This window comes from Oncorhynchus mykiss, chromosome 1 (assembly GCF_013265735.2).
Source record: "Oncorhynchus mykiss isolate Arlee chromosome 1, USDA_OmykA_1.1, whole genome shotgun sequence".
NCBI lineage: Eukaryota > Metazoa > Chordata > Actinopteri > Salmoniformes > Salmonidae > Oncorhynchus > Oncorhynchus mykiss.
In genome coordinates this window covers 62248460-62270780 of record NC_048565.1, presented here as the reverse complement: position 1 = coordinate 62270780, position 22321 = coordinate 62248460, and positions in this window count along the sequence as shown.

Genomic DNA, 22321 nt, shown 5'->3' with positions numbered 1-22321 from the left:
AAAACCGATCACTTAAAGCATATTGAGGTGTCGCTCTTGATGACTATGTATTTGCTTGGAGATTCCCTGCTAAATGCATAACTTCTCAGAATCGGGTTGGTGCCAAATGGGATGGCGACAAGTACTCTCTTCTTCAGACCACCAAACTCAAGAATGGAATGTGCGGTTTTTGGATTCTCGTGTTTATGAATTTATACTTGAAAATCCTTTCCCATATGTTCTTCTGCACACCAAGGCCTGTTGAGTTTGAGTCTGGGGAGAGGATCAAGAATTCAAGCCATCCAAGTTCTCCCACTCATTCTAATTAGGGACTGTTAGAATATAAACAAGAGAACTAAACAAAAAAGGGGTTTGGGAATCAATGTCTTTGATGATTGCGCTAAAACACATGCATGTTGGCATTGTTAGATGAGGCTTGAGGCACTTGTAGGATACATGTGAGAAGAAATACAGGACTGAACCCACTTTGCAAAAGCTGTCATGTCATAAACACTGCATTCGGAAAGTACTCAGACCCCTTCACTTTTTCCACATGTTGTTACGTTACAGCCGTATTCTAAAGTGGATTAAATGAAAAAAAAAAAAAAACCATAATGACAACAACGTGAAAACAGGGTTTTAGAAAGTTTTTTTACGCAAGTATTCAGACCCTTTGATATGAGACTCGAAATTGAGCTCAGGTGCATCCTGTTTCCATTGATCGTCCTTGAGATGATGCTACAACTTGATCAGAGTCCACTTGTTGTAAATCCAATTGATTGGACATGATTTGGAAAGGCACACACCTGTCTATATAAGGCCCCACAGTTGACAGTGCATGTCAGAGCAAAAACCAAGCCATGAGGTCAAAGGAATTGTCCGTAGAGCTCCAAAACAGGATTGAGTCAAGGCAAAAATGTCTGCAGCATTGAAGGTCCCCAAGAAGACAGTGGCCTCCATCAATCTTAAATGGAAGAAGTTTGGAACCACCAAGACTCATCCTAGGGCTGGGAAAACCGCCAAACTGAGCAATCAGGGGAGAAGGGCCTTGATCAGGGAGGTGACCAAGAACCTGATGGTCACTCTGACAGAGCTCCAGAGTTCCTCTGTGGAGATGGAAGAACAATCCAGAAGGACAACCATCTCTGCAGCACTTCACCAATCAGGCCCTTATGGTAGAGTGGCCAGATGGAAGCCACTCCTCAGTAAAAGCCACGTGACAGCCCACTTGGAGTTTGCCAAAAGGCACTTAAAGGATTGTCACACCCTGATCTGTTTCACCTGTCTTTGTGATTGTCTCCACCCCCCTCCAGGTGTCATCCATCTTCCCCATTATCCCTTATGTATTTATACCTGTGTTCTCTGTTTGTCTGTTGCCAGTTCATTTGGTTCATTCAGACCTACCAGCATTGTTTCCCTTGCTCCTGTCCTGTCTATTATAGTGTCTGTTTCCTAGTTTACCCCGGTTTTGACCTTTCTGCCTGACCTGACCCTGCCTACCGTCCTGTACCCTTGCCCCACAACTCTATATGACCGACCTCTGCCTGCCCTGACCCTGAGCCTGTCTACCGTCCTGTCCCTTTTTCCCACTACTCTGGATTACCGACCTCTGCCTGACCTGACCCTAAGCCTACCTGCCGTCCTGTACCTTTACCCCACTACTCTGGATTACTGACCTCTGCCTGCCCTGATTGTCTGCACCTGGGTCTTACCTTCAAACCTGTTACAAACCATGAGAAACAAGATTCTCTGGTCTAATGAAATCAAGATTGAATTCTTTGGCCTGAATGCCAAGTGTCACGTCTGGAGGATACCTGGCACTATCCCTACGGTGAAGCATGGTGGTGGCAGAATCATGCTGTGGGGGATGTTTTTCATTGGCAGGGACTGGGAGACTAGTCAGGATCGAGGAAAAGATGAACGGAGCAAAGTAGAGAGAGATACTTGATGAAAAACTGCTCCAGAGCACTCAGACTGGTTCATCTTCCAACAGGACACAGACCCTAAGCACACATTCAAGACAATGCAGGAGTGGCTTCAGGACAAGTCTCTAAATGTCCTTGAGTGTTCCAGCCAGAGCCTGGACTTGAACCCAATCGAACATCTCTGGAGAGACCTGAAAATAGCTGTGCAGGGACGCTCCCCATCCAACCTGACAGAGCTTGAGAGAATTTGCAGAGAAGAATGGGAGAAACTCTCCAAATACAGGTGTGCCAAGCTTGTATCGTCATACCCAAGAAGACTCGAGGCTGTAATCACTGCCAAAGGTGCTTCAACAAAGTACTGAGTAAAGGGTCTGAATACTTATGTAAATGTGATATATTTGCAAAAAAAATATGTAAAAAATTGCTTTGTCAATACGGGGTGTTGTGTGTACTGTAGATTGATGAGGGAAAACATTTTTTGAATCCATTTTAGAATAAAACTAGCGTAACAAAATGTGGACAAATTTAAGGGGCCTGAATAGTTTCTGAATGACTATGCAAAAAATAAATGTCTGCCACCTGTTTTGTAAAGCATTAGCTTTGAATAAAGTTTAGAATTCAATCGAACACTATTTGCAAAAACGCTAGCCTGTTTCAAGCTATTCACTATACAGACCAGTTTAGCTTTGGGTTGAAGTTAATTAAGATAGCTTTTTAACCACACAAGCTTGTGTATTAAAGTGAATAAAGGATAGTTTTATTTGAATGACACTAAACACTTTCTATTGGATGAATAAATAAGTGCATTACTGCTACAAGCATCCTTAGCGCTTGGAGTTCAGTACATCCACACGCACTGAAAACACACCAAAAAAATGTGCATTGGCTGCCATGGCTTGCTCTTCTTTTTGTTATCTTTACAATTACATCATCTTTGTTCAGAAAATCCAGTTATCATGTGATGCACTAATAACGCAGGGCTTCACCACTCTAGGTGGCTGTAGGTGATGGCGAGACAACTTCTACACCTCCTGCCACAACAAGTCAAAGTTCTCAGCTCATTAACCTTTTGAAGAAAGACAATGGTAACAAGAATGATCTGGAAGTGTCTGATTGAGGTCAGTTATTTTAACGGACCAAATTACCACCCCAAAGAACACTCGTGATTCACACGTGTCATTTTTCAAAAGTGTATTAGGTCCTATTGTCCAACGCTGCGGGACTGCTAACTGGTGTCACAGGGTGCGATCAAAAACGTGTTGCTGGGATATATCGCCACATGGAGGGGAAGCCAATTGTGTGTGGCGGTGGCGGTGGCGCCGTCCCTGCAGGGATTAGGGGTGTCATTAAACGGCTGTGAGTCGACATTGCGGTCTGTATCCCTGAGCCTCCTGGTTCCCGCAGTTACCTCATTAAAAATACCAGGAGCGGGTCTTTCTCTCAGCTCTCCCTAATTAGACTGTGATTGGTTAATTGCCTCACCACCCTCCTATCATCAGCACCCCTAGCCACCCATGCCAGATGCAGTGCTGCGTGGCAGATGCCAGCAGAGGTGCCAGTCCATGGCCCCTGAACTCAGTCCTACATAGTCACTTTAGTCAGACATTGCAATCCTTTTGAGTAGCCTATACTGATTGTATAGGGGTGGCAGGGTAGCCTAGTGGTTAAAGTGTTGGACTAGTAACCGGAAGGTTGCAAGTTCAAACCCCTGAGCTGACAAGGTACAAATCTGCCCCGGAACAGGCACTGTTCCTAGGCCATCTGCCCACTGTTCCTAGACCATCATTGAAAATAAGAATTTGTTCTTAACTGACTTGCCTAGTTAAATAAAGGTACAAATAAAATGTTAAAAAATTGCCAATCAACAGTTTTTTGTCGCCCTTTTGGGAACCAAGCAACTTTTCGAGTGATCTGTCGCATGTCAAACACAAAATGAAATGCACCGTCACAAGACTCGCTATGTGATTGAACAGTTCAACCTGGTCTCAAGTTGGTTACATGGCTCTACTTTGGATTGGGAGGTTGTGATATTCAACCTGTTACTGCTCTGTAACCTACTCCACAGCGCCAGTTATACTGGTGTCCATTCAGTGGACGTCGACTCTATTAAAACGGCATCATTTGTGTGGACTTGCAACAACAACAAAAAAATGAATCTAGATTTCTATTTCTTCCCTGCTCAAAACTCCCATTGCTGCAATCACCTAATGACTAAGTATGTGTAAAAACGGGATGAATAGTAATTTAATAGGGATAAGAAGGATCACTGCCATGGCTTCAGAGTTCATTAAACGCCTGGCGACTAACACACCAGGTGGTGAATATAGTCAATTGGATCCATTTGTTCTCTTCTGGTCTGTTGTCATCACAATGACCACGGCCCGGAGGGGAAGTAGTAAAACGGAGCCCCATGTACTCTCCTCCTCCTAAAATGAGTAGTACAAGAACAGCAACCAACTTACTGACTGCTGTGTGGTCATGTGCGTGCACGCGCGCGAGGGTGAGGAGGTGGTTGGCAGTAAAAAAACAGGTCTTTAAAGGGGTCTATAAATAACAGCCATTTTTTTTTTTTTGCCTCTCATCTGATTAGCCATCTTTACAGAGGAGGTAGAGGTGAGTTCAAACAGCAAACCCTGGCTAAGTGTCCCCCGGGCGTAGAGAGCTGAGGGGTTGGGGTGGGTACACAATATCCCCCAGACAGAGTTCTCATAGTAGGTATGGCAGGCCTTAATGAGTAGCCATGGATTTATTTTGTAACTCCCCTTTGTGAAGTTGCTTCAATTAGAAATGGTGTTGTTTGACGAAGGGGGAATTGGGTTAAATTATTTAGTCTTTCGTGTGTTAAAGTTTCGTAACACTTTCTTTCCCAGCTGCCTCTGAAAACAATGTTCACCGTCTAACCATCAGCACTGCAGGTGAGAACATATTCATCAGTATTTATAACTGCGATGAGCATTTAATGCACAAAAAGAATAGGAATCAGACTAGTTTAGTCTCTGTAATGTAGAATAAAGCTCTGACCCGACCAAGACCCTCAAGCAGCAGGGCTCAGATGAGGTCTGAGAAATACAATCATGCACACGTGGATTTGGGGAAATTTGAATTCCAGGTAAATGTAAGCAAATGTATATCCTGTCCGATTTCGCAAATGTGAAAATGTAAGTATTACACCCACAGGCTATGATTGGTGAAAGACACACACACACACACACACACACACACACACACACACACACACACACACACACACACACACACACACACACACACACACACACACACACACACACACACACATTCTCTCCCTCACACAAGAGTAGGGTACTCCCATTTGACAAAATAGGCTATTCTGCATTCTATTATACTCTAGTCTTGTTATACATTTTGAATGGTAATCTAGCTATATAATTTCTATCACATGCAATATGAACTCATTCTTATCTACAATCTATGTCCCTAAATCAATTATATTTCCTAATAAACATTTTGCTAGCTTTTCCCCTATCATTTATTTTCAGTTCCTAGTATCCAAACCATATAACATGGCTACAGTAAGACAGGCAGCCCAATTCTGATATTTTTCTTTACTAATTGGTATTTTGACAAATCAGATCAGCTCTGAAAAAGACCTGATGTGAAAATATCCGAACAATTATTAGAAAAAGGATCAGATTTGGGCTGCCTGTCTAAACGCAGCCTACGAGTCTCTCTCATTTCAAGGCAATTAAGCTTGTTTCCTTCCCATTTATTTTTTCAATTTAGGAACCTTTTCAGTATTACCTTTTCCAATAGAACAACTGTAGAACTAGTTAAATCACATTTACGAAATGTGATTACATCCGTAAATCATGCCATTTGAATCAATTTCATGGTGTGTAAAATGATATGGTCATGGACAAACATTGGGTAGAATGGTAAGAGAAAGAAGAATTACACTTTGGACAATAATGTGCAGAATTACCGGTAGAACCAACCCCTTCTGCAATTATTTATGACAAGATTATCTTAGAAATATTGAATAATGGAATTGCTCCTTCTCAGAGTTTGTACAGCGGCCAAAGTTTGACTCTTGTACTGTTACTGCATAGCCTAGATTGGTCATATAGGCACGCTGACATTACCTGGCAAGCAGTTGTGTTTAAATAGAATCACAGCCATAATGGAGATCTCCATCCAAGGTTACTGTGATGAATACTCAGGAAGAAAAAGGTGTAGATTCACACGCAGAGCACGGCAGGTGTTTATTTCGCCTTTGCAGAAGGCAGGAATCGGGGTCACAGGCAGGCAATGGTCATACGCAGGTAGGCAAACAGGCAGGTGAATTAAAACTAGGACTGAAGGCTATAACTGGCTCTCACAAACGAGCTAGGAAAAGGCTTAGTAGAGTCAAAACAAACAATACTCCACAAGCCCACAAACAGAATCAACTGAACTAAAATAAGGAGTTGATGACATCAGGTGAATTTTTTATTTTATTTATTTATCTCACCTTTATTTAACCAGGTAGGCAAGTTGAGAACAAGTTCTCATTTACAATTGTGACCTGGCCAAGATAAAGCAAGGCAGTTCGACACATACAACACAGAGTTACACATGGAGTAAAACAAACATACAGTCAATAATACAGTAGAAAAATAAGTCTATATACAATGTGAGCAAATGAGGTGAGATAAGGGAGGTAAAGGCAAAAAAAAGGCCATGGTGGCGAAGTAAATACAATATCACAAGTAAAACACTGGAATGGTAGATTTGCAGTGGAAGAATGTGCAAAGTGAATTACTAACACAGGTGAAATCAATGAACAAAAATGAAAGACAGGGCTACGTTCAAGAACACAAAGAAACAGGGCTACGTTCAAGAACACAACGAAACAGAACACAAGGTTGTCTATGAAAATAAATACAGAACCTTACAGTTGCATATCTGATCCAGGGCCTTTGAAGATCAAACGTCCAAGTCAAACGTTTGGCATTCCACACAAGCATTCATCTTTTGATGTCTTTCACTGGCCCTCTTCAAAGCTATTGTTTTCATATTGTTATAACGATGTAAACATCATGACCTGTAATCAATTCAGGCGTATTCTAAATGCATGCAGTACAAGTTGTATTTCTTCAGTTCATTCAAAAATGACAACACGTTGTGAGTGTTACATCATTGATCTCTCATAGCTTTGTTGATGATAGAGGTGAAAAGGGATTTGCATCTCTCTATGAGTAACGGAAATACATTCTCTCGTCAGTCCGAGAGAAATTGAGTTGTAACAAGCAATCCATGCCATATCGTACTTCATAGTTCTCTAACACTGAGAACAATCCAGCAAGAAACGGGTTTATGAAGGTCAGATGTTTGTTTAGGTCTGATTTTCTGATTCACACCTAGGGTTGCAAAGAGTCGGAAACTTTCCGGGTAAATTTCCGGAATTTATACAGACATTTTTCATGGGAAGTTAAGCCCGGATATTTGGGGAATTTTTCTTAAATTCTTCAAAAAAGTTAGCTTATAACAGTGAACCTTTTTTTTGTGGTATACACATAAGGCAATTCTAGGTCTTGTGGAATATTTTGGTTAAACTAACCCCAATGAAAGGGAATTGCAACCCTCTGCATGCACGGTGCATTCTTCCATCACACGTACAGCTGATTCTCAAGATGTTGCACACTAATGAGATGCAATTGAGCCAAATCTACTACACTGTCTGAGCCAAGGACTAAATGCTTTCTGGTAAGTTTTGATTACAATAGTAGGTGGGGTGAATATATGTTATATGACATACATTATTTTTTGTTAACTAGTAAATAGTGGCCCACAGCAAAGTGTGTTTAAATCATTTCTAATCTGTTAACAATTTCTGCTAGTTAGTTTTTGCTACCATGTGGGTTTTAGCTGGCTTGAACCTACTAACTGAGGAGTGTTAATTCACCATACATGTTTCTTTTTAAAACATTTATCTTACAAAGGTGTTGTTTAATCTAACTGCTTAACTCTTTATCTGTATATGGAATTGTATTTGTTTTTTTTTACTCATTTTTTCTGATCGTTGTAGGAAAATGCCATGGGCACTATCTGATGTGTGGAGACATTTCACTGCAGCTAATGTAGAAGGAAAAGCTGTGTACATTTGCAAATACTGTGCCAAATCACATGTGAAGAATGCAACAAAGATGCAGAATCATCTGACCAAGTGCATAAAGTTCCCTCAGTGCTCACAACAAGCAACCTCTGACAAAAGTCCCTCTACTTCTATTCGAGGTGAAAATTATGAATCCGACACCTTATGGATAGCAACAGCTCACGGTCCTCCAGGAATCAGAAGTTTTTTTGACTCAATGGAGGAACGTAGTCAGAGAAATGCTAATGAATGTCTTGGTTCAAGCTGTGTGTGAAACTGGTTCACCTCTGATGCTCACAGGCAATGTGTATTGGAATAGATTTCTGACTGTTCTTCACCCAGCATACACCCCTCCAACCAGACATATTTTATCTACTCATTTGCTGGATGCAGAGTTCAACAGAGTTCAAGTGAAGGTCAAGCAAATCATAGAGAAAGCAGACTGTATTGCAATCTTCTCTGATGGGTGGTCAAATGTTCATGGGCAAGGAATAATGAACTACATAATCTACACCCCTCAACCGGTATTCTACAAGAGCACAGACATAAGGAACAACAGACACACCGGTTTCTACATTGCAGATGAGCTGAAGTCAGTCATCAATGACCTTTGACCACAGAAGGTATTTGCACTGGTGACAGACAATGCTGCGAACATGAAGGCTTCTTGGCCTAAAGTGGAAGAGTCCTACCCTCACATCACGCCCATTGGCTGTGCTGCTCATGCATTGAATCTGCTCCTCAAGGACATCATGGCACTGAAAACAATGGATACACTCTACAAGAGAGCCAAGGAAATGGTTAGATATGTGAAGGGTCATCAAGATATAGCAGCAATCTACCTCACCAAGCAAAGTGAGAAGAATAAGAGCACCACATTGAAGCTGCCCAGAAACACCCATTGGGGTGGTGTTGTCATCATGTTTGACAGTCTCCTGGATGGAAAGGAGTCTCTCCAAGAAATGGCCATATCACAGTCTGCAGATATGGACAGCCCCATCAAGAGGATGCTCCTGGATGATGTATTTTGGGAGAGAGTGGTAAGCAGCCTGAAACTCCTGAAACCTATAGCAGTAGCCGTTGATTGGATTGAGGGAGACAATGCCATCCTGTCTGATGTTCAGACTCTGATTGCAAATGTAAGAGAAGAAATCCGTACTGCCCTGCCCACGTCACTGTTGCTCCAAGCAGAGAAAACTGCAGTTCGGAAATACATCAAAAAGTGTGAAGACTTCTGTCTGAAGCCCATACACGCCCCAGCGTACATGTTGGACCCCAAGTATGCTGGCAAGAGCATCCTGTCTGGTGCAGAGATCAACAAGGCCCATGGTGTCATCACTACCATGTCTCGCCACCTTGGCCTGGATGAGGGCAAGGTTCTTAGAAGTCTGGTCAAGTACACTTCCAAGCAAGGGCTTTGGGATGGAGATGCAATATGGCAGTCATGCCAACATATCTCATCAGCCACCTGGTGGAAGGGACTTTGTGGATCTGAGGCTCTTTCCCCTGTTGCCTCCATCATCCTCCAAATCCCACCAACATCAGCTGCCTCAGAGCGCAACTGGTCCTTGTTTGGGAACACACACACCAAAGCACGCAACAGGCTTACCAATACAAGGGTTGAAAAATTGGTGGCCATCAGGACAACGAGCCATCCTCAACAAGGTTGGAAAGTGACAGTGAAGATGAGGCCTCATAGTCTGATGTTCAAGAGATGGACATTGAGGAGGTCCAGGGAGAAGACATGGAAGCCTGAGAGGAAGACAACCAAAGCTTAAGTTTGTAGACCATCATTTTACAGATGTATGTTGAAAACGTTTTTGGGAGATGCGATGGATCATTGGGGATCATTCAAAATTCCCTTTTGTTGTTCAGTGAAATCATCTCATGTGAAGAGTCAACTCATTTAGTTCAAGTTCAATTTGTAACAAAATTGATTTTTCATTTCTATTGGAAGGATTTAATAATTTGCAATTATGTCTACTTATGAAAAAAAAAAGTTTCTGTCTCCATATGACATGGTAAATATATCCAATGCAAAAAACATCTACATTTAAATGGTATTAATATTAATTCCCACATATTTCTGTTTATTCCCATATATTTCCGTTAATTCCGACGGAAAGTTTCCATCTCTGAATATCCCCCAAAATGTGCAACCCTATTCACAACACTGAAAAACATTGATTGATATACAATGTTTTGGATTTTGCAGACAATGTTTTGGATTTTGCAGATTTTTTACCTTTATTTAACTAGGCAAGTCAGTTAAGAACAAATTCATATTTTCAATGACAATGGGTTAACTACCTTGTTCAGGGGCAGAACAACAGATTTGTACCTTGTCAGCACAAGGATTTGAACTTGCAACCTTTCAGTTACAAGTCCAACACTCTAACCACTAGGCTACCCTGCCGCCCCAATAGCACAGGTCCCTGATTATAGAGGGGACCAAGAGGACTGAGAGATATTGTAACAGCTGTTTCTCAACTAATGCTCACCACTGTGACAAATAAAGGAAGCTAAGCGATGCGATCCAATAATATAGAAATTATGCCAATACCTTAAAGTTTGATATTTCACTAAGTCTTATCAATGCCATGGTGTACATCACCTTGATTCTGTTTAGATGGAAACAGCCATCATCACACAAATGAGAAGTGTCAGTGACAGGCAGAACACATGCCCAATCACTTTCCTGGAAAAAATTATAGGAGATTAATCCTGAAAGGCAGAAAAACATGCTGGTTATTAAATCATTTCTTTTTTCCCCTCTTCATGCTTTTCATGGGTGGTCAACTATAATCAGTTTACCGTCTGGCTCTTTCTGGGTGTTAAGACATCCACTTTTCATTTGTACAAATAGTATGATAGTTTCAAGCACCCATTTGAATTAATCCTCCTTTAAGTTTTATACCGACCCTCAGAGAAAAACAAACCACCCACTTTTAATCTACTGAAACCTATGTTTTTTTCTTTCAGGGAAATAGGATTTATACACAATTCTCTGTGCCGACATCCCTTCCCCCACTCCGCGCGCGCGCACACACACACACACACACACACACACACACACACACACACACACACACACACACACACACACACACACACACGCGCACACACGCACACACACACTGTATAATTTAGAAAGCCTAAGCTCTTCCAATACTCCAAAATGCCAGATAAACTTTTCTCATTTGCCCCTAATTTGGTCACGCAAGATAATGCCAACATCTGAAGGCTTTTTAAACTGCTTTTTAAAATGCATTCCTGAAAGGAGCTGGCACTGGCACCTCTGCACCTTGTCAGCTCCCATAATTATTTCTAGCCCTTAATGTGCTGATTAATCCAGCCCTCTCTTCGCTGTGAGATGCATTCAGCTCCATTAATTTTTCAAAAACCTCTCTCTCTCTTTTCTGGGAGCCCTGCAGATGTCAGGGCTGTGGCGGAGAAAGCCATTAGAAGTTAACACCTCCCACTCCCCAGGGACTGGCATGGACTCTCCCCTCCCTCGTCTTAATGCCAAGCACCCGCTTTAGGAACACCAGCTGCCAAGTCTGGCATTCTCTGAACCAGGACATAACCAAGCGCCACCCCCCAAAAGAACACAGGCTTAATTAGCAGAGCCCTGAACAAACCAACGCAGGGATAAAAAGGGGGGTCCTGGATTGAAATGGACTCATAGACATTGTGGTATCATCACCCCCTTCCATTATCAGTTTTCATATGAGTGCAGCAATCCAGATTTATTTTGTTTCTTCTTTTCATCAGGCCTCAGCCAAGGCACCTGTCTGCAGCTAACTGTCTGATTAGACTGCTTGAAAATTCCTCTATAGCCAACATCCCTATACAGTGCGAGCAAATTCAAAGAGGTCTGAAAGCTGGGTTCCAACCTCCACTCACTCTTGGGCTTTGTGGAACTCCCCTTCTGCAGACTGGTTACAAGCTGTCCCCATTGAGAAAATACCCCCCCTTCAGCCATCTTTTATCTATGGATAGGTGGGTGAATGGCGGAAATGAGGATTCCTGGAGAGACTTGGGATGGAGAGAATAGAAACAAAGACTTCTCCATGTGGGGAAACGATGTCTCTTTTTCCAGTGCTTTTTTCCCTTTCATCCCAAGGACTCCTGTCAGACAGAAGGAAAGAGAGCGAGAGCACGTATAATACCTTCTAAGAGGCTGCCAGTTCTCTCCCATGTGATAAGCTCCGCTTGAATCACAATGGCGTTTCAGGACCTCGCAGTCACCCCACCGCAGGCCTGGGCACGCACGCTACTGAAACAGACCCGTTAGAAATAGCATTAGCTGTAATATGGCCTAAAAAACATACTCATTTCAGAATGTCAGGAGTAGAACACTGGTGTAATATAGATTTTACTGAGTATTGTTGGTAGCAATTGTACTTTAATAGAGGGCTGCACACCCATGAAAACTCATTCTAGTCATACCAACTGAGGTGCATTACTTAGGTAACTTAGCATACCAAAAATCCTCTAAACATAAACAGTGTCAAATACACAGCCCGTTTGAATGCTAATGAAACTGAAGTGTTAGAATGTCAGAAATCTGTCCAATAATGATAACGGCGGCGCTCCTGTTTGCACTGAGCACGCTGCAGCTCGTACGAACCTAAAGTGCAGACTTATTTACGTGCTAATGTGGGGAGGCAGATAAAGGAGAGAGTGATCACACACCATGTCAGAGAGTCACCCTTTGAACCATCCCTCAGGTGAGCAAAGAGGGTGAATGAAAGAGCCTCAGAACTGGCAGATTTACACTCTTCAAACAAAAAAAAACACACTCCAATCAACTCGCTACTCTAGTGAAAGAGAGAGAGAGAAAAACAGGACTGCAGGTTACCTCTGTGTAATATTTGAGAAGAAAGTTGGGCACTACCGGAGTTCATTCTGTGGGGTTGATTCATAACCATACAGTATAAGTGAATGGAGCCCAGAAACAGAAATGGTGTTCAGTCAGTATTCAGTACGTCTGCTATACGGTGGTGGTATCCATGACTAGATGTGTTTTCAAGTCCTGCCTCATTACCTGTGCAGGCCCCAGAGCCGTGACACAATAAAGCTCATAGAGAACAGGGAGCGATTCACAAACCTCCACAGAACAGCACGGCTCTAAGTCTTGTTGAAGTTTTAACAAACCCGCAAATGGTATTTGACTAATGGGCATAAATGTTCTCAGCCACCCAGTGACCTCCCGCTCCAGCTCCAGCAGTCCTGTTATCGAGAAGAGCCAGGCGGGGCCACATTAACAGTGCCGTGTTAAACATTCCCACATGCGGTTGAAATATTAAAGTAAAGCACCTGTAATTTTTCCTCTGTTTGGTCATATTTTACACACTCGTTTAGCGCTAGTCTACGTCTGGGTTACTGAGTCTCAAGGTTCTGGCGGGTTGGCGGCCGTGTGGTCACAGCTTGATACCTCCCTTCACTTTTCATCGACAGCTGCTTAAAGCTGGACCGAAACGGACTTGCTTTGACGTATCAACGTTTGCTTAGCTTACTTGTTCAGGTAATCACCACAACCTTAACCGCCACTGTGCCTCCCTCTGTGGTCTCTTTGGGCTATGCTAGTTTCACTTTGAAATGACATTGGCCGGTAACTTACTGTATAAATACGTTACTATTCATGTTTTTAACTCTGGACGGGTATGTGATGGTGGTTAACTTCCCAACACTCAGGTAATAGTTCTGCATGACTTCACATGTATTAATATGCTGCTGTAGGGAAGGCCCTGTTTTAATACAAAAAAGGTACTTACATTGCCATTACCCTTACAATTACCTTAGCGAGACCATTAGGCCAGACTATTAGTAGTCTTGCTCTAATAGTAATTGTTCCTCTCACTGCACTAGCTGACTTCCAAATGTTCCATGTGTTGAAAACTGTTAGACGGCTAACACAGCCAAAACCAGTGCCATGTTAGCATTTAATACTAAGCTGACTTGGGCCCCCCCCCCCCCCCATTGCTCACTATACAGATAGTTATTCTGATTATAAGGCTTAACTAATGTAACTTGAAGCCTGGGCTCCACACAGTGTAACATCTTTATTATGGTAGAGAATACAGCTGCAGAGATCAAACTGATTGAGCACTCTATTAACTAATAACAAACAAGATATTTGCTGACTGGAAACCAACATGAGAGCATCATGCCTGTACTGCAGTGTCTGAAACACCAATAGTCCCCATATTAAAACAACAAAAAAAGAAACCTCAGTGGCCGGAGTTCAGAGAGGGGCCAGATTGCGACAGAATTGCTTTGATCTGCATTGCAGGAATTTTTTCAATTTCCTGTTACTCAATAATTCTACTCTCGTTAGGTCCTTGGACAACATCCTGCACTGTGCGTTGTCTGATCAGCTCAATCCAATGGACAGACGCAGGGGTAACATGCGCTAATCCTCGGCCATTGATCTGCTGCATGGTGGCCCGCTGTTCCCTGCAAGGGGGCCTAAAGCCCGTGGTCTTGAGCCAAATAGGGGGCCGGACCCACGTTCAGTGACGTCACACGCTGGGGACATCAGCCAACCGCACCCCCTCGATAGACATGATTATATCATCCTCAGGCTTTTTATGACCTCATGGGGATAAAAGGAAATGATTCAGCCATCTTTTAGCTGAGGAAATAAAGAAAACAGTCACATGAGAAGCAGAACAAAGTAAGAGGTAAGTGGTTTACAGTGAGGGCGTTGACTTCCAGGCCTCCAGGGCTGCAGCTAGCTAGTGTGTCTGCTGGCTCTATGCCCCTCCCTCTCTTCATGGCTGTTTAGGGTCAAATAAATCACCTGCCGTCACAGGTGCTGACCTGTTGTTTATTAGTAAGCGCTCGAGGACAACTTGTGAGAGGAGAAGGAGGCAGGAAAGGACTAGGGGTTAGGGCACTGGGCCTGGGCCTGCTGGGATGCTGCTGTTGTACCCTGAAAGAATGAGCGACAATAAAACATGAGAGTGACTGATGTACGTTGGAGTTATAATTGTGCTGTTAAAAGAGAGTGCTGCCATGATGAGGGTAAATCAATCCAAATTCCTACGGGTATGTCCGCATCACACAGTACCTTTCTGCGCAACACACCAACCTCTTTATTTCGACAGAACTTTCCCTTTTACTCCAATGACTGCTAATATTTGTTTTGATTGACAGGTGAATATGAACAAAAAGGTCCCTGCTTCATCAATGAGGCAAAAGGTGACATTGAGCTACAAAAGTACAACAGTCAATGGATAGGATACATACATAATCCACTGCTACAGTCCTAGGTGCAAAAGGATTGACAGCAAGGCCTTATCTCTACTTATCTCACAAATTACACTATTGTCTCTTCACATTTGACTTACTCCCCTGAAGCATGTGAGCATTAGAGGCCTTCACAGAACAGTTGCCGAAGCGCAATGCAACAATGACTGGCACTCTCTCCTAGAGGTAAGTCAGCCTTAAAATGTTTGAATTCAAATAATGACGGTCTAAACATTTATCCACTCTGTGTTTATGTGTACATCTGCTTTTTGCCTAGACAGTGCAAGCGCTGCACGAAATGATCGGTATCAAATGATGTCATCTCCCCATGCAATGTAAAGCTAAGATTGAGAGCGATCAATTAGGATTTGCAGTGGAGCAGAAAATAGCTTATGACATTGCTAAGGTGGAGGAGTGTATGAGGGGAAATTAACTTAGCCTCAGACACACTCACTCTCATACCTTAGCAGGTTCACGATACGGCCAGGTTTCATGCATTTATAGAGGTGAAACTATTTAGAACAAATGGGGAATAAAACAAATGGGACTGTCCCAATTTCTGAAACTGTGATATGCAAGTCCTTTCGCACAATAGTCATTTCAACGCATTGGTTACGGCCCAAAATGCACATCTTATTTACGGAACACATCCACCCGTAAAAAGTCACAGCTACTAGTCTCTTAAATATTTCCCATCAGCTTTCTACACACGTTCCCTGATTTGACTATTTGAACATTTGGACAGAGATGATACACTGTATCATACAATGAAGGGTCATAATAGCCTTTTTAATACCATGGTGCCTAAATCCATCAGGCTGACTTAAATGGTACGATTTTGTATATGTTTTCCGTTATTCCATTATTTGACACATGCGCACAACCAGAAGGCAGTAGAGGTCCATTATTTAATCACTAGGATAAAATATGTGAAGTTAGAGTTTACTTTCAATAGCAGATTCTAAATTAACATAACAACCATGAATTGTAAATGGACATGAATAACAGGTTGGAAGTCCTAAATGGTCCTATTAGAACCCTGTCTGAAGTATAGGTGCTGCATTAGGCCTGGTCTCAGTCAGCACCCTCCCTTGTTCCTTAAGATAATGAATTCCCGTTCATTCCTGGTCACATATGACCTGCTCTATCAGCTCACACATGGATTCCCTGTGATTGTACGTGACCATCAGGGCATACCAAGGTCTAGCGCTGCCTAAACTCCCACACTCCTCCTCCCTCCATTTCCCATCCATCTCAGAACTCCAGGCAGATGAGCGACTCAGTGCCCCACCTCCAGCCGAGCAAGATCCCCCTCCCCCATCGTCCAACCACTGACCCCTGGGCAGATATTCCTGCTCTTTGTGGCATTTCCGCAGTTCAAAAGGGCGGAAAAAAAGAAAAACAAGAAAGTGAAACGCGGTGGTTAGTTGCAGGCGAACTTGGGGAAAGAATGTAACAAATCTGCATCAATATCCTACCTTCTGAGGGGAGCAGGAGCCTCGAAGACACAGACACAGGAGGGGGGGGGGGGGCTTTCTCATTCAACTATGTCACAGAGATCTCACAACACTACCACATACAGACCCTCAGCAGCCATGGTTTGAAGTGCACTAATATATACCTGAACCAAGCTGGATACATCGTCGTTCTCTTTATCTGCTATCTGTATCTGCTAGTATCTGCTATGTTGTCGTCCGAGAGTACATTTTTTTGGGCCCAGGAGTTTAATTTGTAGGACCCACTACATGGAAATAGAAAATAAGTCAATGTACTCTCTGTGACGCAATATATTCCCGTTACAAGCTAATCAACCTAATTACCAGCTAAATAAAAAATGATCCCTTGATCAGCGTTCAAAGGCACTGTCTATGCACACTACAGATTTCCTCTGAAGTGTACGTCAGTGTATTGTGTGTAAACTTATGAAAGGTTCATGTCGCAGGTCGGTCATACGTCGACAGCTCACGGTTTGTTTGTTGTTGAGTCGAGGATGGGACCTGACAGATGATAGGCAGGTTTAATAACGTTAGGAGTTGAGATGTCACCCATGGGCAGTGCCCTGGGTAAACAAGGCCTGGTGGGTGCCTGAGGATTCCTGGCCTATAATGTAAATCTTTGTTCGAGGTATACTTTAGAAATGAGAAATATGTTCAAGCCTGACGTCTCCTTGTAATCCCAACGTAATGAGTGTCAGAAACCCAAGGCGTTTCCAAATACCTTTTGGCATCATCCGTCAATTTTTGTGTCAAGCTGACAACCCAACCAGGTGTAAGAAGAAAATTGTTATGTTGAGTAAAGGTTACGTGTTTGAGTTGTATGTGAGTTGGCTTTGATGAAATAAAATAGGAAATTGTAAATCCCTTTTTAGCTTCAATCAGTCTTTATGTTGTAAAGGTTGAAGAAGTGATATCCCAGCTAGCACATTTGGTTCCTTGGAAGTTGTGGGAATGTATGTTTTTGGTTTCCAATTGGTTGTGGGAAAGAAGCCATATGTTTCCTGTAAAATGTAACATTCTTAAACATTCTGAGAACAGAAGTAAAAAATGTACCTGTTCTGGGAATGCTTATTTTTTAGGTTGCAGGGAGGTTGAGAGGACATTTTACTCTGGTTCCTTTACAGTTTTCCTGTGATGTTTTATTTATGCGCTGAGGACCCTTAAAACTTTGATTCAATGTTTTAATAACATTTTCGTAATTTAGCAGACACTCTTATCCAGAGCGAATTACATCAGTGAGTGCATACATTTTCATGCGTACCGGTCCCCCGTGGAAATCGAACCCACAACCCTGGCATTGCAAGTGCCATGCTCTACCAACTGTGTCCACACAGGCCCAATAAGACTTTTAATAACACTGCAAGCTTATTTTGGGTTAACTTTTTAAAAAGTCTAAGCGCAGATAGGACACATGGAAATATATTTCCTAGGGAATTAATCAGGGAAACACATTGCTTTTCAATTGTGACATGGCATCAGTGAGATTCAAACCTATAATCTTCTGTTCTCTAACCATGGAATTAGTCCACTGCACAACTAAGATGGAGCTACCAGGCAATGTTATTTTTGTTATGCATACAAAGCTGTTCGTTTTTGTCAATTCAAACAGACCCCATTTCAAAAGAAACAAGCACTCATTAAGATCAGGTGTGGCCAACACACCTCGACACATTTAGCAAGATAGAGGATAGAAAGAGTTTTGTTGGTGTTGAGAATGGAACGTATATGTTTTTAAATAACATTCTTAGTACGTTTTCTGAATGCTACAAACGTTTTCTTGTAGTTTTTTTATGGAACGTTTTCTTAGAATTGTTATAACGTTGTATGAACGTCACAAAAGTTTCCCTGTGGTTTTTATTGGAAAGTTTGAACTTTCTCTGAAAAAATGACAGAACGTGACTTTAAATAGGACCATGAGGAAACCTGTAGGAACCGTTATGCTGAAGTGCTGAAATGCCCACAGAAGAACGTTTTTCCTAAACATTCTTGAAAAATTTGAGAACATGACTTTAAATAGAACCATGAGGAAACCTGTAGGAAACGTTATGCTGAAGTACTGAAATTCCCACAGAAGAATGTTGTGTCTTAACATTCTCTGAACTAATTAAGAACATTCCCAATATCAAACCAGTTGGAGATTGTTCCTAGAACATTACCAACATTTTAATTAAATGTAACCATGTCTGAACTTTTGGGAAACATTCTGTTAAAGTAATAAAAATAATGTTTTTTGTCAAGTTCCTCAAATGTCCTTAGAATGTTCCAAAGCCAAGCAACTATCCTGCACCATTACTAAGAAAGTTGTGGGAAGGTTGTATGCAAAACAACCACAGGAAAGCAATTCTCTCACCACGCTCTGAGAAACATATGATTCTCAGAATGTTATGTGCTAGATCGGATCAGATAGTTAACGTCAGTTGGCCAAAGTCTAGCTAATCTTAGACTCAGTGATGAGAGCTGACATTATTCCTACAGGGAGGGGCAGACACTCTAGGTACGCTACACATTTAAAATGGCCAATACGTATATCCATTCCTTGGTTTCTAGGTCAAAATGTGCCAGCAAATTATTAGTGTGTCTGATATTCATGTTGACTTTCGTCTATAAACGAGTAATGAATTCACATTTATATAGCAAAAGTGGACTGCCCTGCCCATTAGGTTTGTATGACATCAGAACTTTTGACCTACTGTATATAACACATGCTTACAAAATGTCTGCAATTTCACTGTGTAGGTTATAAGACCACATGCTCTTTTTCTCCTTCTTACCCTGTTTTCATTTATCCTATTGGAGGGTGGGGTGGGGTGGCGGGGGGTGGGGGGGGGGTACATTCTACAATGCTAAATACTGCTAATCCTGGCCTAAGGCCTCAGACAACAGAAATACACATTTGCGGCTGCCTTAATTACCGGATTTCGAAAAAAAAAAAAAAAACAATAACCTAAGATAGAGATGCTCGTGGAAAAACAAACAACCTGTGTGATTTCAGACAGTTATCTTCGCATCCTTAAATCTTAGTGAATATATCATAACATTGATCAATTGAAGACTTGAAGTGTATACATTTTCTCCCTTTCACCAGTGTATACTTGTGATGTAAATTTATACCCCCCAAAAATTTAAGTATCAATGTGAGGGGATTCCAGCTGGCGAAGACGGTGAGTTCACTTGTGATGGAAAGAGTGAGAGACACATCTCAGTCATTGGAACAAGGTGTGTCTGTTTAACGCATGAGTAATATTTCTCGCCGTACAAAGATCTTCTCTGTTCCTCCTCTGACCACCCGAGTTACTGCAGCCCGGCTTTTGAGGTTTTGATTATATTTTATGAGTCCTAATTGTGACTGACCTGGCCTCGTGGTTGGTTCCACTTCATCTGGTGAAAAAGGGGTAGCCTTGGCCTCTGATTGGGGCGGATTGGCTGATCAGCGAAGGCAGTCTGCTGACCTCCAACTCGACAGGACGGTGAGGGACACGTCTCAAGTTCATCCTCCCCTTGGGTGGTACGGCTCTCAACTTACCTCCACCTGTCCACTGGGGCCAGAAACTCCCTTCACCCCTTGCTCTCCAGCTCCTCTGAGTCACGGCACAGACTACTTAACATACCCCGCTGAGCTCCTTTTACAGCTGTTAAACAAAACCTCAATGTCTTTAACCAACACGTAGTCATTCTGAGGAGGAAAATAGTATTTTTTGAGTGTGTTTGCAAAATGTTTCTTGTAATTGCGTTGGTCTAGACATGACAGGAATTAGAGGTTTGTCTTTTATTTCATAAAAGTTCCACAGTGTGGCACAACCAGCTTTAAGGGGGCCATAGGGGATTTTTCCACCCCCTAGAATTTCAGTGGCTTTTTCAGACTTTAGGTCGTAACATAATAATGTGATTGTAACCTTTTATTAAATTGCAGATTCCTTATTGTTTAAGTAACCCTGAAGTGACTTCACAATCGCATTTGTTCCTCGGGCCTGGAAGCGTTGTGGTGCAGAGGAAAATGGCCGCCTCACAACCAGTTCCTCTTTGATGCAATAATGAAAACAAATGAGTGTAATATGATCATATATCGGGGAGAACTGTAGTTTCAAGGCTGAAATCACAGGGAATTGAGGTGCAATCAGGGAAACACGAAGCTGGGCTGGTCATCCCTGTCTAAATTGTCTCCAGACCAAATTATTTTTTTTACAGTACACTTCAGAAAATAAAACTTTAAATAAATGACAAAAATATACTTATTCCCACGGTTGTTTGTGGTTACATAGTGGAACATAGTAGACAGGAGGGTTATTACAGTATGATGGTTTTGATTTGATTTGGTGCTCAAAACGTGCTATGACCCAATTGTTTATATTTAAATGGACCTTGGCGGGTATGGTACTTAATCCTTTCTATTTCCATAAACATAATTTTATCTTCATACGCTCAGTATTAGCTGCCATTTAGAGGGGCTCAGTTATTTTACACAACATTACCTGTTGTTCTCATAGGGAAATCAATGCCTCTCTCTTGGCGGTATAATAACATTCCCACAGGAGAGTAGCAGCTTAATTCAGCCTTATCACTTTTGGTTGTCTGGCTTTGAGTCAAGCCGAGGTCCAAGAGGTGAAATGAGTTTGGCAACCTCCACTCCAGGTGTGACAAGAGAACACACATCATGGTACAGTTAGTGGGGGGAAAAGGAGAGGGAAAATTGCCTGCATAAGCAGGAAAGATAGAGTTTCATCGCCATCCCACTAAAAACGCACACTGGTCTTTGGCAGACTTCAACTACTTAATCGGCAATCATTTTTCAATGAGCCCCAGAGGAGCACATTTTAGTGCTCCACCAAAAAAAGTCTGCTGCTTTGTGCTCCTTAATCTCTCACGGTTATGCATCATGAGGAGGCAATGGTCGTTTCCTTAGACAGAGGTCAACCCCCACCTCCAGACAGCCCTGCACTATTCCATTCTCATCCCCACTCCTTCTCTCCCTCTCGCTCTCTCTCTACTTCACCCACATCATCTGTATTCATTAGAATAGGACTCATTTTCTATTGGAGCAGCACTCAAATTAAGATTGCCTTTTGATCTGAAGGACGGACAAAACGCAATTGAAACCTGATATCATAAATGGCCTTCTCATCTGCCTCGTTAGGCTCTATGAAGAGGTTTCACTATGGACTGAAGGTTTAGACCCTTCTGGCCTCATATCACACATGTGACTGCTTCACTTCAGAGGCCCACCCCTTAACCCCTACCTGACTCTAACCCCCCACCTTGTCTCCCCAAGTTCAACAATTTAAGACGCAGTGCACGAGAAATGATATGTTCCGGAAGTTCCCGTCAATAATCTAACTGCACTTAACCTGACTGCTGGAGGAGACGTATTTGTGTGATGAGAAAATCTCCAGTCTCTCGCTGCGTCTCATTAATGAGAAAAGATGATCATTCCCCCACCCGCAATTAAGAGTCAATCTCCCACATTAACTTGCCGCCCCACGGCCACACACACAGCACAAAGACAACAGGCCGTCCACTGTCCCTTATTCCACTGGGCTGATCAGTCAGAGGGACTA